At 44.9% G+C, this 27,977-nt stretch overlaps 1 protein-coding gene across 3 annotated transcripts in view; it reads left to right on the forward strand.

Annotated features, from left to right (window-relative positions):
- TANC2 (tetratricopeptide repeat, ankyrin repeat and coiled-coil containing 2) overlaps positions 1 to 27,977 on the forward strand; it is a 2,520,149-nt gene that overhangs the window by 44,036 nt on the left and 2,448,136 nt on the right. The gene's annotated exons all lie outside the window — the stretch shown is intronic.

Genomic DNA, 27,977 nt, shown 5'->3' on the forward strand with positions numbered 1-27,977 from the left:
AGTAGCATGAAGAGCCATTTCCAAAGAACAAACATGGTCATATCCAGCCCGTTCAGAAGATGCTGGTGGTGTGGCAGTGCAGTTTAACATCAGTAGAAGAGCCAGAATCCAGGAGTTGAGCATCCAGGAATGACTCCTAGTAGGCATCCGGCAGCAACGGTAATCACATAAGACAGCACTGAAGATGAGCCCTCAGTAGATGACCCTGCAGATCCATATCCGTAGATTAAACCAATTGCATCGCAGAGCAGAGGTCCAGTGCACACTCGAATGTGCAGCACAGACAGCGGAACACAGGTTGCACACAGTGTAACCACACTGGTCTAAAGGACAAAGACCAATTCTCTTTCAATTTCTGAAGCAAAGACACTCCAAAGTGCTATATCATGTAATCACGGGACGGCAGGCATACAGTAGTGAGTTCATCACCATTTGTCCTCGAGGTGGAACATCCATTACAGATCAACATAATTAGGGTAAAAATTCCAACAACCAGGAATAACACAAGCGGTATGCCTCCAAATAAACTAGAAACCAAAGAGTGCAAAAAGGATGGGATCACCCCGAATACCGTCTGGAATGTGCTAACAAAGCCAGTCCCAATTGCTTTAAAAAGTGTACCATTCCCACGGTATTTGAAGCATTAAATATACGGTGTAGAATTTCACCAAAATGCTGCAGCAAGTTAGTGCACAATAGCTATTGTACTTCAGAGGAAGACCTTGCAACTTGAAGATCAAAAGTTTCTCAAGCAGATGATAGTGCAACATACTTGTGACAGTCAGCTTAACTAATCAAAGTTAATGTTAAAAATAGGAATCAAGAGCTCAAAGTAACTTCCCTGATTGTGTGGGTAAAAATACATTATTACAAGTCACGACCCTGGAAACTGTTGCTACATATGGAATTTGGCTTCATCCCACAACAACCTTGGTCGCTCAGAATCAAACGACTTCCATTTAAAAGTAATTGGAACACTGTCAGAATCAAGGAAACTGGGGCACCCTTTGGATAACATGCTAAATTAGCCATGGACGCATTGCATGGCCCATGAAATGTCACCTCTTACAAATTAATGAATGGCAAAACAAAGTCTGGCATTCATTTCCACTGAGAAAGAGTTCAGTTTCCCCATTCAAATATCTGTAATCAAAGGGTAAAAAGCAGGTTTAGTGAGCAAAACTCTCCCCTAAAGCTTCATATCTGCCTACTTGAAAGTGTTTCAGACAGGATGTAAAGTGAAAAGTTGATATTGGCATTGAAATCCACAAATCAACAATACAACTGATGGTGTCTCAGCTACTGTGAAAGGCAATTTTTAAAAATGCTCTATTTTTTTTAAGCTGTGTTTTATTGATTTCAAGCAAATTAAAAAGAACATAAGTGCGAGATTGCAGCGCCATACATAGTCTCCCAACAGGTATATAGCAAAGACGGCACAGACATAATCATTATACAGTAATCGGTTGCTGGGATATCTGCCATCCCACAACTATCAATGCAGCTGGTGTATGGAACCAGGACTGATTCGCTCATTATACAAGAAACCACAATTACACACTTGGTCATCATAAAATTAGCGAGAGTGACATCCACTTAAACAGCCAGCCCTCTGTTTCAGAACTGCTCTCGGAGCCTGAATCACTGTTTTCCTGGAACATACCCAGTAACTAAGCCCATTACTTTATCTCATCAGCAGCCCCTTCACTCTAATGTGGTGCTCTTCTACCGCTCCCCATTCTAGTAGGTCTCGCAACGATTGATTTAGCAGTGGGTCTCTGGTTCCCATCCATCTAATGGCGACACACCATTTTGCCAATAAAAGGGACCACTTGGGTAAGTCCGTAATGACTTTTTCGCCCCTTGGGTCGGGGCCACCATACCCAACAAGCAGAATAGTGGCTCTAAACGGATCCTAATCCCTGTGGCCGTCTCTGTGCATGGCACTACTTGTCCACAATAATCCTGGACATGTACGCATTCCCACGCTAAGTGCAAGAAAGTGGCACCTATCTCCCCACATCCCAGACACTTGGCTCCTTTAGTGGGATATTATTCAGTCATGCTATATGGCGTAACATAGGTCAAATGAAAGTGAAGTAGCTTGAATCGGTTATTACGGGACACAGTGCGCACAAGGCCTGATGCAGACGCCCAATCAGGATCTGAGACGGGCTTTCCCATATCCTTCTCCAAGGCCCACTAAACACTCTATATTTATCATTGTTTAAGTTGCAACTTTCTTTGCCATCAGTTTTTGTGTGAGTTTTAAATCATAAGGCAAAAACAACTCTGTTGATTCAGATATTTCCATGGTACACAGTTTGATTTTGAAACTTGCAATGTCCAACTCAGTTGCATAATCGATCTCAGCTGACTTTTCCCATGCTGGAGGAGAGACATGTCATTCTGTATTATATCAAATGCAGATGATACAGTATTATTCAAAGATTAAATTTGAGTCGGCAATGTAGTCATGCCATTATCTACAACAGTCAAGGCTTTTTCCAAATTTGCCCTGTCAATTTCTCTTAAGCATTCAGCAGCTTCTTGCTGAATAACTTTCCTAAATTCATTGTAAATGGCATATATGAATGGTTTAGAACAAGGTGACCTAGGACTCAGCAAGACATCTTAGAAATCCATGTCATCAGAAAGGAGAGATAGCTGTTCCTTAACTGCCGATAAGGTGGAATGTTGTAACCGTTGTTGGCATAACTTCCCTATGCTGTAGGTGGTAACTACCCCTGAATCTTGTGTCTGTATGTATTGGGGGTCTGGTCTGCTAGCTTTGAATGCCGTTGATGTTTTAAAAACGTGTGTTGCAACCATTAGTGTCAACTGTCCATACTGACCACCCGCCTGAACCTGAAAGTGAAGAGTCATATGTACAATTCTGCACAATACTATTGAGCTGTTCTTCTGCAACATTTTCAAAGGGTTGCCAATTGTCAAACCGTGCAAAAGAGTGAATGCTATGTGTGTTCATGTCTTTAATTTTAGCCAAACCTAGGCAGGTAGTTTGCTGCACTGTTTTGTTTAGGGATCAGACAAGCTCTAAACAAAGCATCAATGTCTTGGACTTGCCAGTGTTGGGTTTCCCCAAATTGATTTAAATTCAGTATTTTCCTTCCACTATTCATAGCCATGCACGGAAAACTGGGAAATAAATGAATCTGAATATATCCATTTTGTTTGGGTCAGTATGTTTTTCTTCTTTGGGGAAGAGATAAGCTTATAGTGATAGGAAACTGGGTCTGCAGGGTTGTCAGCAGAAAAATATGCAAACTTTTTCAAATACATTTTTTAACTACCCAATGGTGGCATAGGGCAATGTTCCCATAGTGTCTAATTGAAAATTGTGTGCGAGGTACTAGCTCTGTGTATATAGCAGTGAGCATAATTATGATATCACAATATTTCACCATAATTTGCAGAAATTAAATCAATTTTTCGTTTTGAAATCCTGTATAAGATTCAAGTTCAGAAAGCATGCCCTTGACAGTTTCTACGTCTCATTCATCATCAATGGAACAGGAGTAATGATGTTGTCCATAATAGGCCTGGGCCAAAATTCCGTTCCGTTCGCGGAAATTGCGACATTTTGGCATTTTCGCGTTCCGCGGAAAGCGCGAAAATGTCAAAATTTCCGCATTCCGCAGCTTAGCGATAATTTGTTTCTTGCTCGCGCTGTAAAATAATACATTCTCGCGTGCGCGCGATCGCCTTACATGAATCCCTGCGTTCTCCGACAAGTTTTCTTGACCCGGTCGCGTTCTCCACGAGATGTTGGATTTTGGTAGCCATTTTGCGCTGTCTCGCGAGAGTTCGCGGCCGCATTAACGTCATTTGTCACGGGATCACGTCATTTGTCGCGCGATCACGTCTTTCTTCTCGCGATCATGCACCGCGCGAGTATGAGAAGATTGAGATCTCGAACATGTCATTCTACATCGCGAGCCAGAGGATGAGGACGCGGGCACGTGTAATCGAACGCGAACAGGAGAAAGAGACCGCGAACACGTCATATCCAACGCGACAGGGACAAAGAAGAGAACGCGATCATATCGTTTTCGACACGCCGGCGGAAGTAATGTGAAGCTCGAGAACTCAACAACGTAAAATTTACAATTTGGAGAGGAATATCGGCTCTAGCAGCATGAAACCATCTGCAAATGCTGATTTTGGATGAAAAGAACTCCTTACATTGACATTTGGCTTTCCTTTTTAGGTCTCGGGACCATCCGGTCGGCAGACCGGAAGTCCGGAGATTTAATGACTTGGGAGAAGAGGGGCTTGAACCCGCCCCTCTTCTGCCCTGTTCTCCATTGGCTGGCCTCGTAAATGCTGGCCAGCCATTGGAGAAGAGGTCCCGTCACTCCAATCATGCCCCGTCCTTTTCGGATCGGGGGGCGTGTTTTTTAAAGAAAGTCTCATTCTCCAAACACGCCCCCGAATCCGAAAAGGACACTGCCTTTCTCCGAGGCATTTCTGCTTCACCACGGAGAAAGGCAGCAAGGCTCAGCTCAGGGCACCGCAGTCTGCCACATTTCCAGCTCCCAAGCCACTCTTCGAGCCTCCGCCGCGGCACAAAAGGCAGATCCCTGCACGTGGCTACTGCCGAATCCCCCCCCCCATCTTAAAGGGATCTTCTGTTTGTTTGGTGATGCATTATTTATTCCTTCATTTCGCTCCAGTGATTCACATGTTTTGTAGTTCTCGAACATTTTGCCAGCTGCCTCGAAGCTTTTCAGATTTCTCGTCACAAGTAACCCCAGACTGGTGTCGGCTTTTCCCCTTGCTCCCTGTGCCACAGGAAAGAACTCCCATCTTGCTGATGAGGCCTATGAAGACCGAATCGGTCGGCAGTTACCGCTCCCACTGCTTGGATTAATGGATTTACACGCCCCATTGGCTGGTATGCTTTCCTTTGAGGTAACAAAATAAAAAATAAAGTAAACGTATGCCATTTCTGCCTGGCGTCCCTCTTACTGATTCATTCCCGTTTATATCCAACATTTTAAGAGAGGATTTGTTATGGCTTCGAAGACGAGGACTGACTTCCCATAATCTTGGCAGAGAATTCGATCCGCCCCCCCCCCCCATCCCTAAAAAGGTTACCGAAGCCCGCAGCATGGCCCTTACCTTACTACTGCTCTGACGACATTCTTGTGCCAGCCATATCCTAAGAACACTGATTGTCACACTTTTGAACTTTGTGGGAGGCGGGTGGAAAACTTTGATAATATTTTTTGGGGAAAGGGTCAGGCAGACCACTTCTCACCTCAAGCGTCAGATTAGCCCTTCCCACTTGGGCCTGTGGCACAGAGCAGATGGCCCCTCAAACGATGATACCGCATCCCTTCCCCCTCCTGGCTTCCTTGGAATATAAACTATTGGGTACACCTTCATTCGAAGGCTGAAGCTTTGGCGGTCTCTGAGGTCTGATTAGAATGTTTGCATAACACTGTTGTCAAGAGAGAAACACAGTCTCTCTTCCTTTCAGGATATACGCGCCCCTTTGGAACGCTACTCATTCCCGTCACACCAGTGCGTTTCCAAGCGTCCTCGCGCACGAATCAAACTTGATTATGTTGCAAACGAAAACTTGAATAACAAGCATTTACAATGCAATGGTCTCGGCATTGGTAAAATTAGAGCTATTGGCATTGCTCATGACATTATTTTTGTTTATGTTTTTGAGTTTAAAACATTTGAAGAAAGGGCATTGTCATGAGCAATGCCAATAGCTCTAACTTTAACAATGCCGAGACCGTTGCATTGTAAATGCTTGTTTGTGCAAGGAGTCATTTTTTTAAAAGGTGGAGAGAGGGAGGAAGTGACACAGAATCTCCAACTTCCTGTTCCTGTCCAGCAGGCTCCTCCCAGTGCTTTGTCCATCTCCTGCTCATTCTGCCTTTGGATTTGGAGCTGGAAAGATCACTCTTTTTGTCTGCTGCGTCATTGCAATTGGATTTCAGGATTTTTGGAATAGGATATTTTACAAGTAAGTGGTTGTTGTGTTTGATTGTGGGCATTGCAGTTGTTGTAACTACAATTTATTTTTGTTAATTAATTAATTAATTATCATCATTCCTTTTTTTTAATTTTTTTTTTTAATTTTGTGGGTTGTAGTAGTAGGCCCAAGCTAGCCATGGGCATGGCCTCATGGGTGTGTGTGCAATGCATGATGAAGCAACTGTTCCTTTTGTTTTTTGAATGTATTTCATTTTCAAGCACATTTAGGGCATGGATGGCATTGGATTGAGTTGGGGAAGTGTGTTTTTGGGGGTGGCCTTGCTGATGTTGTTGGGCCTGGCCATGTGGCTGGTGGCCATTTTGAGGCCTAGGCCTGCAAGCTTGCCTGGCCTTGTCTGCCAACAGGCCTGCTTTTTCATCCACTAGGATCAGAGCAGGTAGCCACAGCTTTATTGATCAAGTGTTTTCTATGTGATCTGTTCAATTTAGACATCATTTAGGGCATGGATGGCATTGGATTGAGTTGGGGAAGTGAGTTTTTTGGGGTGGCCTTTGTGATGTTGTTGGGCCTGGCCATGTGGCTGGTGGCCATTTTGAGGCCTAGGCCTGCAAGCTTGCCTGGCCTTGTCTGCCAACAGGCCTGCTTTTTCATCCACTAGGATCAGAGCAGGTAGCCACAGCTTTATTGATCAAGTGTTTTCTATGTGATCTGTTGAATTTAGACATCATTTAGGGCATGGATGGCATTGGATTGAGTTGGGTAAGTGTGTTTTTTGGGGTGGCCTTTGTGATGTTGTTGGGCCTGGCCATGTGGCTGGTGGCCATTTTGAGGCCTAGGCCTGCAAGCTTGCCTGGCCTTGTCTGCCAACAGGCCTGCTTTCATCCACTAGGACCAGAGCAGGTAGCCACAGCTTTATTAATCTACTGTTTTCTGTGTGCTCTGTTGAATTTCGACTTCATTTAGGGCTTGGATGGCATTGGATTGAGTTGGGGAAGTGTGCTTTTTGGGGGTGGCCTTGCTGATGTTGGTTGTCTTAAAGACAATCCATGCTTTTTTTATGTCTGGTCACTGGTGTGTTGGTGTGCAATGCATGCACCCTGCAGAGCTTTTTGGGGCCTGTGAATGTTCCTACATTTTGTTGCATTAAAAAGTCAGAGCAGTGTGCTTTAGCAGGCATCCTTTACCTGGCTTTTATAGGCCTTTTGTCAGCTCCTGGTGTTTCCCAGGCCCCCGGCTTCTTTGTGATTTGTGTGTGTCCATGTGGGTGGTGGCCTTTTTGGGTGTTTGGACTGTGAGTATTAGTGTCCTGCTTTTGCCATAGGCCTGCATGGTTTTCCTATTGGCTCTTTGGCTTACTGCTTCCATCCATCCACCCCCTTTGCCAGCAGCAGCTCCATGGATGCTGAGATGCTCAAATAATGCAATGGTCCACCCCACTTCCATTAGATTTTTATTTTGTTGTTTATTATTAACTTTCCTATCCTTCCTGAGAGTGTAGTGTGTGGCTGTACACAGTACTAGTAGTATAACATAGCTCTAGTTAAAAAAAATAGTCATAAATGGCTAGACTATCTTTTGTTTGCACTAGTACAGTACTAAGTAACTGAACCACAACAACACATGCAACATTTCACTGATGTTCTTCTCCTGTCTTCTTTGCTTTTAGGTGCACAAAAGACAGAGTAGGAGGTGTCATCGGCATCACCTGGCTACCCGTTGTACTGCCAGCCAGACAGAAGTCCTGCTGCGCATCACGCCCACGTGTGACCAGAACTTGTTGTGCATCTGCCTCCTGCCTGACATCTGAAGAAGATGGCCCCAAAGAAAGGTACCAGGTCCAGTACCAAGAAAGTTGCCGGTGAGAAGAAGGAACAGAAAAAGGAAGTGCCATTAACCACGACTGGTGGTGTGCCGGCCAATGTTTTTTTTGGCACCAAAACATTGTCCGGGAACCAAGCTGGGAGCAGCACAGCGGTCCAAACCCACCAACCTAGGCCCAAGGGCTTTAGTGTCGCAGAGGTAGCCAGTCTACTAACGAGCAGCGATGTTCAAGAAATGTCATTACCGCAAAGTAGTACACAATCCAGTTCAACGCAGGCGCAAACTCAGCAGATCAGTGTCAAGCCGCCGCAACCAGAACAGCAGCAGCCGCCGCAACCAGAACAGCAGCAGCCGCCGCAACCAGAACAGCAGCAGCCGCCGCAACCAGAACAGCAGCAGCCGCCGCAACAGCCCACCATAGTAGTTGTTGCTCCTGACATAGGGGCATTTCAGGAAATCGAGCTTCCTGCAGACAAAGTGGAGCGAAGTCAAACCACTGTTTCAGAAGATCAATTGTCTTCCAGACCACCAGCAAGGAAAAGGAGGCTTAGTCCATCATCTTCTTCTTCTAGCCCCGCTTCTGATGATCGTGATGACACTTGGGTCCCACCAGCTCGGTCTGAGAGTGATATACGCCACAAGACAATGCTTCTGAAAAGGAAGGTCCCAGAAAAACTTAGAGTTATGGAGGTAGATGTAGAAGAGGGAGGTGATGATGTTGATGAAGACGAGCCAGTCATCACGCACATTACTCCCGCCCCAAAGGGATTGGAGACCGACATTCTCACCCTATCCAGAAAGGCTGCTACAGAGCGGGATGTAGCATGGATCTCACCAACACAGGTTACACCACCACTACCTCCAGCTGCCATATTTTCCAAGGCCCGGCAGGGACCTACATCCAGCTCAACCATCTCAGTAGGTAGTGGTAGTAAAAGTCACAGTGTAGGTGGACAGGGTCACATATTTTCAAGCACCCCCTCAAGTTCATCTGGTTTTGAAAGTGGTACATCCAGCAGTGCCAGAAACTTCTCCTCCCCAGTGTGGGACTTCTTTTCTGTTAGCGCCAAGGAGGAGAACGTTGCTATATGCTCAATTTGTCGGCAAGGTGTTCGGCGTGGTAAGCTTGGTACAAACTATGGTACCGGAGGACAAGCAAGTCATCTAAAAATACACCACACTGTCATGTGGGAGGATCACCTACTTAAGTTAAAAGAAAGTAGAAACACTCAACCCATTGAAGTTGGTCAGGAATCAGGGAGCGATATTATTGTGGTGGCAGGTGAAGAACAGGCCTGCAGTGGTAACGCCCACATCCTCCTCAGTAACATCAGAGTGGCACCGCAGTAAAAGCCATACTCAGTCAGGCTGAGACACCAAGGCCACCGGCGACTACCTCAATGAGACAATCTGTGTCGTTGAGCCTTAGTGGGTTAATGAAAACAGCACCACTAAGGAAAGTAAGCCAGCCTAGCATTGACAGGATGTTTAGGTTGGAGGGGCAGTTCCAACGCAACCACCCAACGGCACGATTGTACAATGCGAAGCTGGCTAAAATGTTAGCGCTGGACCTTCTTCCTTTTTCATTTGTGAAGGGGTGGGTTTCCTTGAATTTGTGTCTGCCATCTGCCCTAAATGGAAGGTTCCCAGCCGGTCCTATTTTGCACGAATTGCTGTTCCGGCACTACATCATGATGTGCTGAAATTGGTTGGTCAAGGTTTGCAGCAGAGTGCTGTGCACAATATCCACCTGACAACAGACACGTGGAGCAGTTGCCAAGCCACAGATTACATGTGCATCACTGCACACTGGATCTCTTTTGTGGGGGTTAGAGATCAACTATCTGCACGAGGTGGTGTTGACACAGCTGCGATTTTTGAAGGTACTCGGAAACATGCAACTGTAGCCATGTTCGCCATGGAGAAATCTCATACGGCTGAAAACATTTTAGAAGAGTTTCGCACCAAGGTTTTGGAATGGCTGCGGCCCAGAGGGCTTGGTATTGGTTTTGTTGCCACAGACAATGGCAGTAATGTACTTAAGGCCATGGAACTTGGTTCCTATTTCAGGGTTCCATGTTTGGCACACTGCATAAACATTATAGTGCAAGACTTTCTGAAAAAAGAACCCATAGTCAGCAATTTACTGGCCATCTGCCGAAGAATATGTACTCATTTCAGCCATTCTTTTAAAGCTCGGAAGCAGCTGAGGATCATCCCACGTGAATTTAGAATGCCAGTCAAGGCACTCATCCAGGAGGTGGCAACACGTTGGAACTCAACGTATTACATGCTTGATCGTCTGTACGAACAGCACAGGTCACTCCATGAATATGTCTGGTACAGAAGCAGTGATGCTAGTGTTAAAGGCATGACCCTTCAGAGGGAGCAATGGACCCTAATTAAATGCCTGACTGAGATGCTGTCTCCTTTTGAGGTCTTCACACGTGAAGTCAGCAAGGAGGACTGTACAATGGGCCAAGCTATCCCATTGTTGCAAATGCTAGAGCATGAGCTGAATAATGTGTCTGAATCCTACAAAGGTGTAGAGGACAGAAGGCAAGCCCATGACTTGGTGGAGAGCTTATCCAGGCGCTTAACTGAAAATGTAAGGATACAAAATAAAATTTTGTCACAAAAACATTACATTTGTGCCACAATTCTGGATCCACGTGCAAAATTAGGACTAGTGAAGACATTCCTTGCTTTTTCCGACAATGATGTTGCCCGCTACAAAAGTTGTATAGCTGAAGCAGCCATTTAGTTTGAAAAGGAAGGGCTGCTAATTAAAAGCCCGCCACATCAACCCACAACAAGTACTGATACTGAAGCAGGCCATGCAGAATCAAGTGCAACTTCGTCGGCTGAGGGCAGTGCGGTTGGCTCACAATCACAACACTCACCATCACCATCGACTACAGAAACAATAACTGGATCATTAGGCCGAGTACAATCATTATCAGATTGGTATGTAAAGATGGGCTATTGTAAGCACAGTGCTGATGCACAGAAAAAACACCACAAAAGCTTACCAGCAGCAACCCTGAACATTGAGCGGATGGTCCAGGCCTATCTGGATGACCCAACAGAGGTGTACGTTGATCAAAACCCAGTGCAGTATTGGTATAGGAAAAGGTCTGAATGGCCGCAGCTCAGCAGGCTGGCGATAAGCTATCTGGCTTGCCCTGTCGCAAGTGTCTCTTCCGAACGTGTTTTCAGTGCTGCTGGTTGCATTGTAACCTTGAGAAGGACCAGTCTATCTCCAAAAAACGTGGAGAGGTTAACAATGATCAAAATGAATCAGCACTTCATACCACCGAATTACACAATGCATGAATCAACAGAGGAAGATGAGGACAGCGGCTCAGGTGACGGAAGTATTGTGTCAGATGATTACCTACTACTGGAAGAACTCCCAGAGTTTGAGGACGAGCTATACTTCCCTGACAATTAGGCTCGCACTTACTGTCTTCCTCCCTTTTTTCCCCCTTTGTTTATGTGCCTGTCGTTCCGGTTATAAACTTGTGAATCGCAACAAATCCATTCTCACCGTCTTCTACTCTTCTAATTTAAGATACAAGTTTCAGGTGTCTGCCATTTGACACTACAGTCCTCAGAATCCAGCTCCTCCGCTCGATCATACTGAATCTCCTGCTCAATTCCATTTCCCTCATGAATGATGATTGGATGATGGTAACAACAAATTCAAACTTTCCTCGTCCTTTCAAAACAAGTGGACCATGAATCAGATGACTACTATAGCTATCCTCCTTTCAGAGCCGAGAGAGACTGGCCATTAACTGAAAATAAGATGGAACAGGTAATGATTGATGCCATGCATTGGCCGCAGAATCGCAGACTGAATGATGTAGATTTTGTTGTGTGTGTTGCGCATGAATTGATGTAATTGTGCACTGCCACTAATCAACTTTCTACAGAACACACTCATTTTCCCCTTCTTGCAAACAAGAAATGTGTACTTCTCCTGCATCTTGGTGATACATTGCTTTTAATTCAATACAGGAAGGGGACTCACTCAATCTGCGCAATGCAAATGACTGTGACTTAACAGCACCGTCCATCATGATGATGGCGAAAGAGACGGCCTGCAGCGTAAACAAGATGAGATGGAACAGGTAATGATTGATGCCATGCATTGGCCGCAGAATCGCAGACTGAATGATGTAGATTTTGTTGTGTGTGTTGCGCATGAATTGATGTAATTGTGCACTGCCACTAATCAACTTTCTACAGAACACACTAATTTTCCCCTTCTTGCAAACAAGAAATGTGTACTTCTCCTGCATCTTGGTGATACATTGCTTTTAATTCAATACAGGAAGGGGACTCACTCAATCTGCGCAATGCAAATGACTGTGACTTAACAGCACCGTCCATCATGATGATGGCGAAAGAGACGGCCTGCAGCGTTAACAAGATGAGATGGAACAGGTAATGATTGATGCCATGCATTGGCCGCAGAATCGCAGACTGAATGATGTAGATTTTGTTGTGTGTGTTGCGCATGAATTTATGTAATTGTGCACTGCCACTAATCAACTTTCTACAGAACACACTAATTTTCCCCTTCTTGCAAACAAGAAATGTGTACTTCTCCTGCATCTTGGTGATACATTGCTTTTAATTCAATACAGGAAGGGGACTCACTCAATCTGCGCAATGCAAATGACTGTGACTTAACAGCACCGTCCATCATGATGATGACGAAAGAGACGGCCCGTTAACTTAAGATGAGAAGGAACAGGTAATGAATGATGACAATTAATGGCATGCATTGGACACCTGACTCTGAGCTATTGGTCTTTGTGTTTGCGTTGTTTGTTTGTTGTGCACAAAGTGATGTCAAAGTGTACTAGTAGTAATCTATCTTTCTGTACACAATAAAGAATGACTCAAGTCAGTAATATTTATATTTCTACTCTTGTTGTGTCATAAAAATTATACTTCTACTGCAGGCCGATCTTCAGTCAGTAAAAGTATCAGAGATGATGATGAAGTCAGGAGGAGGATGTTTCAGGAGTGGCATAAAACGGAAAAGCCTAAAGGTAAACATGTCAACAACAACCACAGCAGACCCAAATGTCTGTGTAGAAGTTGAATAGAGTGTAGCGGTGGGAGGAAATGCAGTGCATTGATTTTACTAACTTAAACTGTAAAATGCTATGTTTGGAATGGATAATGTGCTTTGCGTTTGTCCAACTCTTTGAGAGAAAAAAAAAGGACTCTAAAGTGTTAACGTAGGATGTGCTAATGGTAAGCACTGTGGGCCTGATCTCTCCTGTTACTGTTGAAGGTCAATGCTGGAAACAGACTAGAGTAGAGATGATGCATATGCATACATGCCACCTCGGAAAGTGTTCTTGTTGCACTACACCATCACTTGTGCATTTGTTTTCACTTGATTTCTCAATATCCCCTTTGGTTTTCAATCTAAAATTACAGTCCGGGCCTTGGCCAAAACTTTGTAAAACATTACAATGCATATTAATTACCTTACCAATCAATCACCTTTTTTTCCAGCCGGGCAGTGGCGAGTGGCGAGGCGACACACCCAAGATTGATGGACGAGAGGAGCAAGAGGAATGCCGAGATACAAAAATCCAGTCCACATTTTTGACCAGGATAAGACAGTAACAGTATCCACTTTTAACTTCTTTTAAATAATTTGATTAATATCTTGTATACAATCTTTACAACAGTGTGTTCTTGGAGTTGTTATTATCAATCATCATTAGGTTTGCTCTGTTTACGATTCTTCACTACCAATATTTAAAATTTCTATTTGCTATCTGTTAAAGTATTAAGGCCGGAACAGAACAAGAAATAGAAGTGTATGTAATCCGGGTCTCTCATCATCATTCATGCATTGCCTTTTTCTCCCTTAACATATGGGTATGGTAGTCTTCAATGATTGTCGTTTGTTTGTCTATGTATGCATACTGTTTTTCTATGTCAAACCTTTCCCAAAATCCCCCTTCCCATCCATTCAACAAACCCTAACCCTCTTCCCCCGGGCTGTGTGACTTCTTGTCGAGGTGTAACTAAATTAAATTTACACCAATACTTAATCACACACTTGCTGGGGCGGATGTGGTGAAAGCAACACTACTTCAATTTCAATGCAGAGCGATGATCTTCTTCTGCTTGCCCACCCATGAGTAGGATATTTCAGAGGTTATTTTATTTAACAAAGGAACATATACCTCAGCATGAATTGCCGGCATTGATTGGATTTGTTTGTTGTCATTCCTCATGTACAGCACTAACTGTTAGACTGTAGGCATAGTCAAGTGACTCGAGTCGACACAACTATAGTTTGTAACTCTGTCAAGTAGACTATCCTCATAACCACCATTCAGTTTTTTTGTCAAATATTTGAGCATATAATTGTTGCTCGGTAAGTTCTGTAATGTACTTCATTCAACTACTCCTCTAACAGTCTCTCAAAGGCGATTGACTGTCTCCTTTTCTTTTTTTGGAAATGCTGCCACCCTGCCAGTGTCTACTACTACTACTATACTACCACCACCACCACCCCAATCATGGCATGTATGAAAAAGGAAACCATCTTCACCATGCAGCCAGTGCTGTGCCACAGTTGAACATAACCATCAAGCACCGGTAAGAGAGAAGTTTGGGGGAGGCAGAATTAATAATGGACATGTTGTCAATGATTTCATTTTCACACACCACTCCAAAGAATGCATAGACTAGAGGACAGACTGAAAGTACTAGAAGGACCAGTCAATGAGTGAGGTGTGTCACATCTATCTGTTTGTGTCTTATACAGTCAGCAAATTATTGAAATCAAACACAGGCTATGGGCGGCCATGCACCAGCAAGGAAACAGTGTGATGTAAAACAGTTGCCCCACCTACAAAACATTAACAACATTGCATGTAACATAGAAAAATATATTTAATTTACCCTAACAAAAATAAACTAAACCCACAAAAGCTGACCCAACCCCCTCCATAACCTCAACCACTGTCCACAGTAGAAAAAAGTCTTAACGGCCAAACGAGTAAAGAACAAGAACAGGAATTAAAAAAGGGGCAGTGACAGGGACTAACTGGTGGGGCGGGACTGGAGGAGGACACGCATCTGGCGCATCTCGTCCTCTAAATGGGCGACGCAGCGTCTAAGGCCGCGGCAGTTGCAGCCACAGTGGGGGGGGGGCACCAGAGATGGCACGGTGGCGGCGGGCAGCCGCCAGACGGTGGCGCCGTACCGCTGGAGGGCGGTGGCTGGGGCCCGGGGCACTGGAGGAGGCTTGAATTGCTGCTGCAGTCTCCTCCAGTCTCCTCCTCCTCCTCGGCTAGGACCACCAGCCGCCGGTATTCCTGCTGGACTGCCTCCAGCTTTCGGCGCCGTGCCTTGGCGGCCAACTCCTTCCGGTTGAGTTTCGGAGTAGCTGTGTATCAAAAAGAAAAAAACAAGACAATTGTAAAATATAGTCTTAATAAAACAGTAGGACAAGGTAATTATTTATACACATAGTGGCATGGTAGAGTAGCACTATAAAATAAAGCACAGTAGTACATAACATTTTAAATGTCGCCCGTCCTTCTTCCTTCCACCTGTCTTACACTTTTTAGTTGAACAGTGCACCAGGTGCTCTTCTCCATAAAACTTTCAAAGTGGAGTTGAAATCAGATAGATGAGGCCATTGGTTACTCAATACTCCGGCTCCTAGTCCTATACCAATTAAAGGGAATTCTAGTCTTCTAGTTCACTCTTCAAACGTCCCCAACAACTCATACTTACTTACGACATCGGATAGCGGGCGGACTTTGTCCGCCCGCCATCCGACTGCTAAAAAGGGTGGGGGTCCCGTGGGGACAATTAATTAGGATGATGCGCCCGGCACAGTGGCGGGCGCACCCTGTTTTTTTAAATTTAAATTCTGGTTGGCTTTGCTGAAAGCAATGCTAAAATGTTGTGCTGCTTTTCCAAGCACAACATGACGGGCCCTGCACGGAGCCTGTCACGTTTTGCTTTGAAAGTCGGGGGGGTACCATAGCATAGGTAGGTACCCTCCATGGGGGCCCCCAAGCATACTTTGCAATGTGTGCATGCCTTTCCGTGGCGGACGGCAATGCCGCCACGCAAAGGCATTCCAAAATGCAGATTATATGGCTGGCGGTGTGGTGAGAGACACCACCGCCATATTGAACCCTTTTCCGCCTGGACATGTCTGAATATTTTCTACAGGGATGGCGGGAGGTTTGCCCCTGCGGTGACGGCAGTGAATTCCAGCCGGCCCGGCGGGGGCAATACGCCCACCATCCTAATGGGGCCCTAAGTCACAAGTGTACAGTATACATATACATACAGTACACCCTTGCAGTGAGTGTGCTGTCAAGTTCAACAATAGTTAAGGATTATGAATCTAACTTACCACCACCTGCCACTGGTGCTGCCACTCCCCCTACCGCTCCGTTGCTATCTGCAACTGCCGCATCCTCGCCCTCCGCGTCGCCTTCGCTGGCCCCGGCAATGGTGGTCGGTAGTGCGCCTAGAAAACATTACACATTTATTAGGCGTCATATACACCTCCCCCCTATTGATCAGTAGCAAGGTTGAAAAATGAGTTAATACTAACATACATCACTAGTACAAATCAGGTAGTAGTAGAGTAGACACTAATAGTTATATGATCATTGTAGCCTTTGCTTGATTAGCCCTAGCCATGCACATGTGACGTTACCTTTACCTTGCAGCTTCTTAAGACACCTTTGAGCCCACATGACCTGCCTCACACTGCTACTGTCTAGTCTACGCGCTGCGTACAAGCGGTCAACAAACATTAACAAGCCACTTTTTTAGGAAGAACTGGTGTACTACTGTTACTGTTAGTCCATATTGCTTATCCATAGATGCTACACTTTTTGGCACGGCTGAGAAATGCTTGGAAGTTGCAATATACTAACGCACACCATTTCTTTTTTCGCATTACAGACGCAAGATTCCCTTCTACGAACCAGAGCTTCTGAACGATGCACCAACTACCAGTACTAGGTTCTTCTGAGGTGAGGGGTCCCTTCACTCACATCTTCATTTATAAATTTATGTTAACTAAATTGCTATGGGATGGTGGTGCTGCCTTCCACCACTGTTCAGTTATCATGATTTAATTCCCAACTGTATAAGTGTAACAATGTATATTGTTTTAATGTTATTGATTTGCCGGTTGGTGCTGCTAAGAAAACAGTGTACAGACCTTCTCAAATTGAAATAAACATTTTAAACTTACATAGACTTGGTGGTATTTGGTGTGGACTAACTTACACGAGTGAGCAAATTAAAGTAAGGGTGTGCATGTGAATTGCTTCCACGACAGAGGTTGGGTGTGTTATGTTCTGGGTTGTGTACTTGTTGGGTATCTTGGGGGGAGGGTTCCGAGACCTAATAGGTATGACAAGACAGTACTATAGTCAAGCAGTGGAATTGTGGTGGGTGCGGAATTTCTGATTGAGGTGTGCAAGGAAGGTCCAACCTACCATCACCAACATCCTATTTTCTGGTGCAAATGTATGTGCAAGATCCCTACAACAGTGGTATGTCCTATAGGGTATCATATCAAAATATTAAGAAATCTGGTAGGGCTGTTGTTGCTGTGAATTTTCAAAGCCTCAACATCAATAAGAGTAAAAGTAGTACAAGAAAACGACCCAACGGATTGTACGAGCTACTGGTGAATATGAGTTTTATATTACAACCTTTCACAAAGAGTGGCACTGGCCAACTGGGCAAGACTAGCTACTACAGTACAGACAGACTGATAGTATGTAGTAGTAGTAGTAGTACTCAGAGTCATCATAGCGGAGGCAGGGATAAGATTTTTGAAACCGTACAGATCGAAGGATAATTGGTGGTAAAAAAATAGCATTTGGAAACACACTATAGTTCGGGAAAAATGGGGCAGTAAAAGTTATGGAATAAGAAATATTATTAAAAACAAGAAGACTTACTGGGGCCAGCAGAGGAGCCCTCAGCGGTGTCCTCCTGGTGGTGTTCCTGTCCCGCCGACTGCCCAGTCCCTGTCGGTCTGCCCCTGGGTGCTGATGAACAGGAAAGATATAAGAAAGAGACAAACATTGATGGATGGTGTCAAACAAATACAATATTTTTCAACAACGGTCAAAAAACACTTACGTAAACAACAATTGCAATAACTACATTGACCGATCTCATCTGGTCAACATGTAATATCGGGGGATTTGCAGTTCGACTACTTAAGTTACTATTTATCAACAGTAATCCAGTCTTCCATCCTGATTCCAGAAAACTAAGTTACAACTAAGCCTAAGTAGTAGTACAACGTACCACCCAACCTAGCCCACCTATTCCAGGCATGCCAATTGTACATTAAGTATGCATTTCCGCTGTATTCCTCAACAATGCGTATGGTCCAATCATGGAGGACACCTGCACATGACTACATTTTTTGTATACACCAAATTTTGGTTTGATTGATGCTGATCTGCTACTGCTATGTAACTGCTAAGCCTACCTCCACTCATTGAACAAACTAGAAAAGGTTCTAAAGACTGCCGTACTAGCAGCACGTCACGTAACTGAGTGAGGGGGGGCATCACGCATACCACTAACCAATTAGAAGCTCATACAAAGTACCTAAACCTAAGTATCAATCCGCCCCTATCTATTAGTGACAGGACAAAGTAAGGAGTGGACGTGAGTCACTGTAGCATTACGTAACTTAATTTCTCTAAAATAAACTCGTAAAGAATCACGCTAAGCAAGCGCAAACGCAAAGCTGCAAACAAGTAAGATTAGTAGTAGCGCAGAAGAGCACCTGTGTCATAATCACAGAAGACTTTTAAACGTTATTAACCTGGAATGTATTGTAAGCAGCAACATTCTAGCTGGTTGGAAGGAAAAAAAGATATTCGCAATATATAACATAGAGCAGAAGAACGGACACAAAGTTGTAATAATTAAATAGGTACTCACCAAGCCCCGGGACCTCCACTCCTAGCAGGTCCAGCAGGTCCTGCTCACGGTCCAGGATGTCGGACCACCGGTGCATCAGCTGTGCCTGGGTGCGCCGGACCCCAGAGATGCGCGACACTGCCCGGCGTACCTTCCCCCACCGCTGCCGACGCTCCCGGAGGCCGTACCCGGACCCAGGCCTGCCACCTGCTGCCAGGGTTGAGGGGAGGTGGCGCTGCACAAAGAAAATTAGTGCAGCCAACTCCACCTCCCCAAATAAGGCCCGTGCCTGCACCCCTGGTGGGCGCCGCCTTCCTCGAACAGCCCTACCCTTGGACATGGTTCTGGGGACGGGGCGGGAAAGAAAAGGTAAAATAAATAAAGGAGTAAAGGAAATAAATAGCAGGCAATAGAAAGAGAAAAAGTAGCTAAAAAACAAAAAAAAAGTAGACAAAAACCAAAGATATAGAAGCAGGAAAATAGTTAGAGAAATAATAAGTAATAAAGATCCAAAAAAAGTGGCTATAAATAAAGGATTGAAAAGATTTAGGGAGGATTGAAAATCAGGCCCCAGAACCATGCAATAGAGTGAAAAACAAGATGGCCGCGCCCATTGCGACCAAGTGCGCAAGTTCGCGCGATATTTTCTCCCCGAGCAAGCAAAAAGCAACGCGATCAAGTAAAAACGGTCGCGAACAGGAAATATCGACCGCGAACAGGCGCGAACATGCATTGCGCGACCCGGAACAGGAAGTAAGCATCGCGAGAGGGCGGGACAAGTGAAAACAAGATGGCCGCGCCCGTGAGCAACCGCATGGGTAAGTTGGCAACCCGCGATCACGCAAAAAATACCGCGAACAGGCGGCAAAAAAACTTCCGCGTCTTCGCGATATTTCCGGCGTGTTTGCGGAGATTTTCTGCATTTTCGCGATAATTTGCGAAAGTTAATTTTGCAAATTCCGCCCACCCCTAGTCCATAACAACCGTAAGCACATAAGGAATCTGTAAAGTTTCTGTAGGACCAAAATTATCAAATGGGACCTTATCCCAAGCAATTTCGTCAGAGACAGGAAATGCAGTAATGTTCACAAGGGACAGGTCGCTTTACACTTAATGTGAATTGGAATGAGGGTACAGTACCTCTGCTACCTGGTCTCCAGCAAAGCATTCTGGAAGGTTAAGTCCATTTAGAAACAAGAAGTAAATTGTAACATATCCACTCCAAATGAATCGGAAAAGTATTGAAATGTATATTCAAATATAGGGCCATGGAGGAATCAGATAAGTCTGCTTCAGCCAGAAAGGAACTGCATGTACACCATGCAGTGAAGTATGCAACTAATCGGAAGAAAAATCATCAATATTAGCAAAGTAACAAGAGAAAGTTTTTGCAAAAACAGAGACCTCTCATGGTAAATGAAAACTAGTAGACACCTCCAAAGGTGGTTGGTAATAAACAACTTAATTGTTAGGAGTGGCAGTAGAAGACTGTAAACTCACATCTGATGTGCATCCTAGCGAAGTAGTAAAACTTCAGCAGCTGAAGTCCCCAGCTGGGATGTATACTTGTAGAGGTATTTCCTGTATGGTAGTGAGAGGAGGCAGGTAACTACTCGGGAGTCTGTGTGGTCTACTGTGTAGGACTGGCCACATTGTGTAGCTTGATTAAATCTTTTAAAACAAAGCGTTAGTTTCTACAACTAGCAAGCGGAGGAACAATCACAGTTCTGGAAACTTGAATGCAAAGGACTATCACTGCTCTGTATGATTGGCCAAATTCTTTTCAGTAATCGTTTCTCAATTTTAGGAATCCAGTTGCTGGTTCTCCTTCACTTTGTCAGTGGCAAAACGTATGGAATTTTCATTTGAGTGCTCATCCCAGAAGTCTTGGAGTTCCTGTAAGACAGCAAAACGTTAATTGATGTCAAAAGGCTTATCTGCTGCCACTGCGCCAGGATTTTCAAGATCTGGAATGTACAACTGGAGGCCAAACAGGACCTCTTAGCTAGGTACATGGATACAACTATAACCTGAACCCAATACTATAGCTGTTAAGGACTGCTTTAAATCACGCTTTTTCCTTCCACTATCAGATTTAAAGCTCTCTGGACTCCAAACAAGACATGGATCTAACTATGACCTGAACCTAATACTGTAGCTGTTGAGGACTGCTTTAAAAGTCACAATTTTTCCTTTCCACTATCAAATTTCCCTCAGGATGATAGTAGGCAGCAACACCAAGGATTCCCATGGTTTCCTGGTAAGCCTTAAAGGCAACACTGGTTCCTGGTCCGTGTAGATCCTTTCGAGCCTCTTCACAATTGTCCCCTCAAGCTGATCACCATCAAAACAGCCTTTCTTGTGGTGATTACATCAGGCTGGAGGGTGTGTGCTGCAGGCTTGATCTTTCAAGCCTCCATTCTTATCAGTGTACCTGGACAAACTGATGCATAACACTAGGGCTTCTTGGCTGCCAAAAGTGGTGACATAATTTCTTGTGGGCCAATCTGTCACCTTGCCCACCCTCTACACTCCTCCGCATCCCTTTAAGGAAGAGGAGCGACTCCACCATCAGGATCCAAAAACAGCGTTGTTGTTCTACCTTGACAAAACGTGAGAGTTCCAGGTGGACAACCAACTCTTCGTGTGGTATGTTGGTGGAAAGAGGTCAGGCGGAGCAGAAACGGACCATCTCTTGATAGGTCGTTGTCAAGATTTGCTATGCACTGGCAAAGAAGCAGCCTTGTGAAGGCTTACGGGCTCCTATCACCAAAGCTAAAGCTGCGACCACTGCTTTAGCAGGTAGAGTCCAAGTCCTGGACATCTGCCAGGCAGCAACGTGGGCTTCCCTACACAAGATTACCGAGCATTACTGCCTGGACAGTCAAATCCGCAGTGATGGGCATTTTGCCCGTTAGGACCTAGTTAAAACAATTCCGCAGACCCACTACTGGCGATAGTATTGCTTGGGTATCTGTTCTAAAGTAAGGAATCTGCGCCTAGATGTTTCTATCAGAGGAACAAGTTACTTACCTAAAGTAACCCCTTATCTGATAGAGACAATATCTAGCTGCAGATTCCTTACTGACCCACCCATTCTCCCTGTTCTGCTGACCTTTTTCTAGGGTCAGGGATGATACCTTTCTTGGCTCTAGTTTGGACACACCAGTGTCAGTGCACTTCATGACTCTGCGCTTCTGCAGTGAAAAGTCATGAAAAGTAACTGACTTCAGCACACCGACGTGGCACCTATATAGGTGATGCGTGCGTCACTTCCGGCACAGCCGCCACCGCCGCCATGCGAAGCGGACCAATGCCATCTACCGACGCGCATGAGTACTGCTCATGAAAAATCTTCCGGATCCAGTATGATACCTGTGAAAATTCAAACGTAAGGAATCTGTGGCTAGATATTGCCTTTACCAGATAAGGCGTTACCAAAGATAACTAACTTCGACGTGCACATGTCTCCCAACAAACCCTAGGGATTTAAGCAGTGTGAGGAATGGGAAACATATTAAGCGACGAAGTTCAAACAACGACTTACATTAACAGCGAAGTCTTAACAATGAAGAATCGCATACAACGAAGTCCTAAACCACTAAGTCCTGAACAACGACTTTTCAACGAAGAATCAGACAGGCTTACGTCTTGTTTGTATCCGGGCAGTATGTGAGGCACGTCACTTCTCTCCATCCCCATACCTCTCATCTACACTTTGATTAGGCAGTGTTGGAGTGTTCTGTCACTCATCTCCGCCCCCTCACCTTTCTGAAGTGCAATACCAACCCCGAGACAAGGACCTGTCACCTAAGGTTCTTCAGAACTTTGGACCCCATTTCCCACAAATATCTGCCACATCTCGCATTGTCAGTACTGAACCCAAGGCCACAAAACCCGAAAGGCAGACTTCTATATTAAGCATTATCAAAAGCTTTACTGATGCCCGAGTAGACCGCATCATAGTTTTAAAAATAAAACATTCTTTTCATTCTAAGAATCCATGCAGACGCAGATCTCGTATGTCCCGTGTCCCAGTCATATGCTGCAGGTGGTTGTGAAAAAAGCTTGTCAATGGATTAATTTGTTCAGTTTTATGGACAGAGGTTGTAATGTTAAAATCCCCCTGTTATTTGTTGTCAAAATAAGAGGACCCACAGCCACCATCCATGAATAAATTATCAATAAAATGGGTAATGAGCAATTTAAAAATATTTCGTTGAAGTATTGTTATTACAATAGTGCCATCTATTGGCCAGTCACGAGGTGTTTCATTTCGTGGTTTAGGAAGTCGTTGTAAAAAAAGTAGTGGTTTAGTATAGCTCGTTGTTTAGCTTTCATGGGTCAGGAAGTCGTGGTTTAGGCAGTAGTTGTTTAGACATACATCCGTGAGGAATGTCACAGACAGATGTCTGACTTTGACCTGCACTAGGTTTGCCTATGGTTCCTGGGGATTGACCACGACCCTGATTCGATTTGTGAGCAAGCGATGGAACTCCAGGTGCCGGTCCCCATCCTGAGGGATATCTTTGCCTGTACCCACAGATGATAGTCTTCCTACTCCAAATTCTCGTCCTCCAAGTCGGGTAAGTCGAAGAAGTGCTAGACAAAGAGGTCTAAGCTTTCTTTGGCTTCACCTAGTAAGTGCCGCGTTTCTAGGCCCTGCTCCTGTCCTCCACCTGTGGAGCCTGCAGCCAGGTCCGCACCACACTAGCTGGAGCTGAAGCAACTCCTGCCCAACTCAAGGAGTTTTATGATATCATCCATCTTTGGGCCCACGGTTCTGTCTGTTGTGTCTTTGGACCCCACAGAGCCAAGAGTTCCCCCCCAAACCCTTGCTCACCCCCACCCCTGGGGGTTACAATAAGCAGGTTCACACTCTATGCCAGCTGGGCCCTTTGGAGCTGCTTCCCAATCCGGAGTGACATGGGCACCCCTCAAAGTGGAACCTATTCTTGTCTCCGACTCTGAGATCACATCGCCTTTACTCCGTTCGACGGTAACAACGATGCCACCTGGAACATATTCAACCCCAGATTTACATTCTTTGGACAGGCCGTCCTTTCCTGTAAGAGGCTTATGGCCTTGTGAAGGACAACCCCTACCAGGGGAAAACTGGTATTAGGAACTGGCCTGGGTTCTTCTCCAGGCTCTGCTACCGAGGAATGCGCATTCTTTGTGACCGTGATGTGCAGAGCTGTGGAAGTACTTGACCTACAACTACCCTCCTTCAAAGTCAAGACCAATGTCTTGACAGAGGTGCTTCAATCGGGGACGAGCTCTCCAGAGCCTCTGCCCCCCTTTTATTGAGGCCCTCACCGACGTTCTCTGGGAGCCCATGGTCAAATCTTGTAAGGTGCCCTCATACACAGAATGATTGCTTGACACCATCGCCCTGCCCCCGGAGACCCAGCCTTTGTATTACAGCATCTCTTTCCCAAAATGCTGGTGGTGCAAGTCTAAACAGCCAGGATAAACCCAAGCTGGTTCCCTACCACCTCACAGGATAAAGAATCCAAGAGGCTGGAGACTTTTGGGAAGAGGATCAGCTCTTCCTCCAGTTTGGCATGGTGGTCAGTGAACACCGCATGTCTCTTCAATTAGTAGTTCCATGCATTGTGGGTTAGGGTTGCCCAGCTGCTGTCTATGCTTCCCGAGGAGGGTTGGACCATCCTGAACCAGGCATTAGTTGATGGCAGGAACACAGAGTAGTTCTGGGATGCACACCACTGATACTTTATTTAGGGCCATGGCCTCTACAGTGGCACTCCGCTGCCACACCTGGTTGCAGTCCACTGAGTTTTCAGGGAATGTCCAATCATCCTTGCAAGACATGCCTTTTGACGGCTCCTGCCCTTCAGCAACAAGGCTGACATGGCACTCAAGCGCATCAAAGAAAACCCAGTCACTACCAGATCCATGAACCTCTCCCTAGGCTCCCGCCACCAGCAACAGTCCTTTCTCCTTGTCGAGGCTCCCATGGACCAGAAAACGTTCCAATCCGTTTGTGGCTGGGGATGCGGATCCCATAGAGGATGCAGGACCTACACCAAGTGTATGCAGGGTTGTGGAATTGAATGAAATATCTACCTGTCCCTTGGACAAGTTTGTTCATAAATCTACTTGTCTTATAAAAAAAACTCCACTTGTCCCTTTGGTGCCAAGTAGTGAAACAACAAATTATGGCAGTAATCTCATAATATAAAAGCTCTGATATTAGCCTCACTGATTATGCCAGTGCCCCTATTATAATAGGGTTTGAATTCTAGCAGTTCCCTTATTTTGCCAACTTTCTCCAGCTCTACATACTGGGGCCAGTTAGCATTAAGCATACATTCCTGGGTTGGAATGCCCTTTTTGGTCTTTGCAACCCTACTACTTTGCATGTTTTTGGGGTTTTTACCAGTTTTTATCTAATCTTTTCCCATACTGAGAAAGGTTAAATATGTACTTCTGACTAGTGCAGAAGTAAAACTTCTTCCAAGCTGAGAAAAAAGTGGTTGGATGGAGAGGGAACTTGTAAACGCTTAACAGCGTTTCGCATGAGCAAATATACACATGTATATTTGCTTGTTCTAAAATGCAGTTCAAAATATTTTATAGGAGTATGATTTCCGGGCCTACTTCTGTAAATTCTTGTGAATTCATGAAAGCCATAAATCTGCACTAATGCAAGGGCATATACCATGGGTGCACTTTTGTGTCTTTCTTTGAGAATTGGGCTCCTAAATAGGTCTGGATTTAAACAAGACCTTTTGTTTTTATTAAAATGCTATCTCTCTCCCTATTTATTGACTGGCTTCTGTTCTGCTCTTTCACACGGAGCATATCTGCACACAAAGTAATTTTTAGAGGTACACATTGCCAGGGACTACTGTGGCAATGTGTGCCTTTTGAAACAAAAAGATGTGTTGTTGCTTTTTGCTAATGCTTGTTATAATGATGAGGGCCCAGCAGCTCTCACTGCAATAAAGTTTACAAAAATCATGTCAAATAAAGACAAAATTAAAAGGCTGACCACCAATGTAAGACATGTTGGCTTTTCCAATGCTTTTCATGTTTCCCATAATCTTTTTGGGAAATTATAGCATGCATCAACACATTTTACTAAATTATGCTTCAAGGAAATAGTACGAGTAAGATTTCACAGTAGTTTAGCAAAAAAATGTTTTTCCTAGTTGCTTTTTTTTTAAACATTTTATTTTGAAAGCAAAGGATCAGCAATCTTGCTTTCAAGCTTCTGCAGATATTTGCATCTAATCAGAGAGCATTCTAGGAGCATTATATGAAGCTTCATATTGTTAGACTTTGCAAACAATGGTACAGATTTTTACACTTGAACCACTGTTAGTAGTGCAGTCCGAGCTTACGACATTTCCTTAGAGCACTCACCCTAATAAGAAAGGCTTTGCATTACTGAACCAGTTCGAACAGTATTAACATATGGACTCAAATATTAACTGCAGATGATGCTCTTCCCTGATCCATACTGTGGTACCGTAAGCTACTACAGAAATTTTGGTCTACAGAAAAATGTCGACTTTGACCACAAACAATATGTCCTGGGAGTCAGGCTATAGGAATTCCACACATTTCAGGTATTTTAAAGTCACCCCCTCACTACCCTTCCCAGAGACTCCACCCCCCTTTCTATCATCTCCCAATGGCTGACGGACCATTTTTTTGTTCCTTCAGAAAGTGCAGGCTCTGTTAGCCAAAGAGCCATTGAGAGGGTGCCAGCATAAAAAGTAGGACATGGTTCCTATTCCTGCTGGTCCCGAAAAAGGTTGGAGGTGTTCATCCTATCCTACATCTTTGCAATCTTAATGCCTTTCTACAGAAAGAGAAATTCAAAATGATCATGTTGCCTTAGGTTCTGTCTGCTCTGGACCCTGGAGACTAAATTGTAGCGTTGGACCTCCAGGATGCGCATTTCCACATTCTCATCCTTCAGGCCCACAAGCGTTACATGAATTTCATGGTAGGCCGAGAGCATTTCAAGTTCACTGTGCTTCCCTTTGGCCTTACGAGTGCCCCTCAGGTGTTCACAAAAGTAATGGTGGTGTTTGCAGCACACGTACGGAGGTCAGGGGTCCCAGTCTTCCATGATTGACTGTTGAAGCCTAGTTCGCCTTAGGCAGTTGTCACCCACCTCCAGACTACAGTGACCATTCTCCAGTCACTGGAGTTTGCTATCAACTTGCCCAAGTCACACCTTCATCTTTCTCAGATTATCCCTTTCATCTGAGGCATTCTGGACACTGTACATTTCTGTGCCCACCCTTCAGAGTGGAGAGTCTGGGACATTAAGACTATGAGCCCCATGTTTCGACCTCAGTCTCAGACTGATGGCTTCCTGCATCCTGCTGGTGAAGCACACCGGAAGGCACATGTGAGCTCCGCAGTGGGATTTGAAGTCCCAGTGGGCACACACTCAGAGGAATCTTTCCTACCTGGTCCAGATTTTGGGTCAGACTGCGAAAGATCTGCAGTGGTGGGAGACAAACCGCATTTGTACCAGGGCAGACATCTATCACTTCCCAACCTGCAACTGACAGTGATAACAGATGTATTACTTCTGGTTTGGGGTGGCCATCTAGGAGACGTAGAGATCAGAGGACTCCCGTCTATGGCAGAATCTCAGCTCCACATGAACCTCCTGTAGCTGAGGGTGATTTCCTTTGCATTCAAAGTCTTCCTCCCATGCATCAAAGAAAGATTGGTTTAGGTGTTCATAGACAACACCACTGCCATTTGGTATTGCAACAGAGAGGCCAGAGTCTAGTTGTTGACCCTGTGCCAGGAGGCCCTGTGCATCTGGACTTATCTGGAGCAACAGGATATCCTCCTGGTTGTGCAGCTTCTGGCAGAATCTTTGAATGCCATGGAAGACAAACTGAGCCGTCGATGTTCTGTGGATCACGAAACGCATTTACTTACGGAGGTGGCACCAGGTCTCTTACAAGAATGGGGAGACTCTTGGCTCGATTTATTTACCACTGCCGAAAAGGCGCAATGTCAGCACTTCTGCATTACAGGAGTTTCCAAAGCAAATCTTGCTCGGACATGCGTTCCAGTTAGACTGGCACTTGGGACTCCCGTACGCCTTTCAACTAATAACGCTCCTGCCCAAGTTGTCAAAAAGATCAGGACCAAGTGGGACCAAGTAATCCTACTTTGGACTGGGCAAGGAAATGTT

Source organism: Triturus cristatus, chromosome 1_1 (genome assembly GCF_964204655.1).
Source record: "Triturus cristatus chromosome 1_1, aTriCri1.1, whole genome shotgun sequence".
Classification (NCBI taxonomy): domain Eukaryota; kingdom Metazoa; phylum Chordata; class Amphibia; order Caudata; family Salamandridae; genus Triturus; species Triturus cristatus.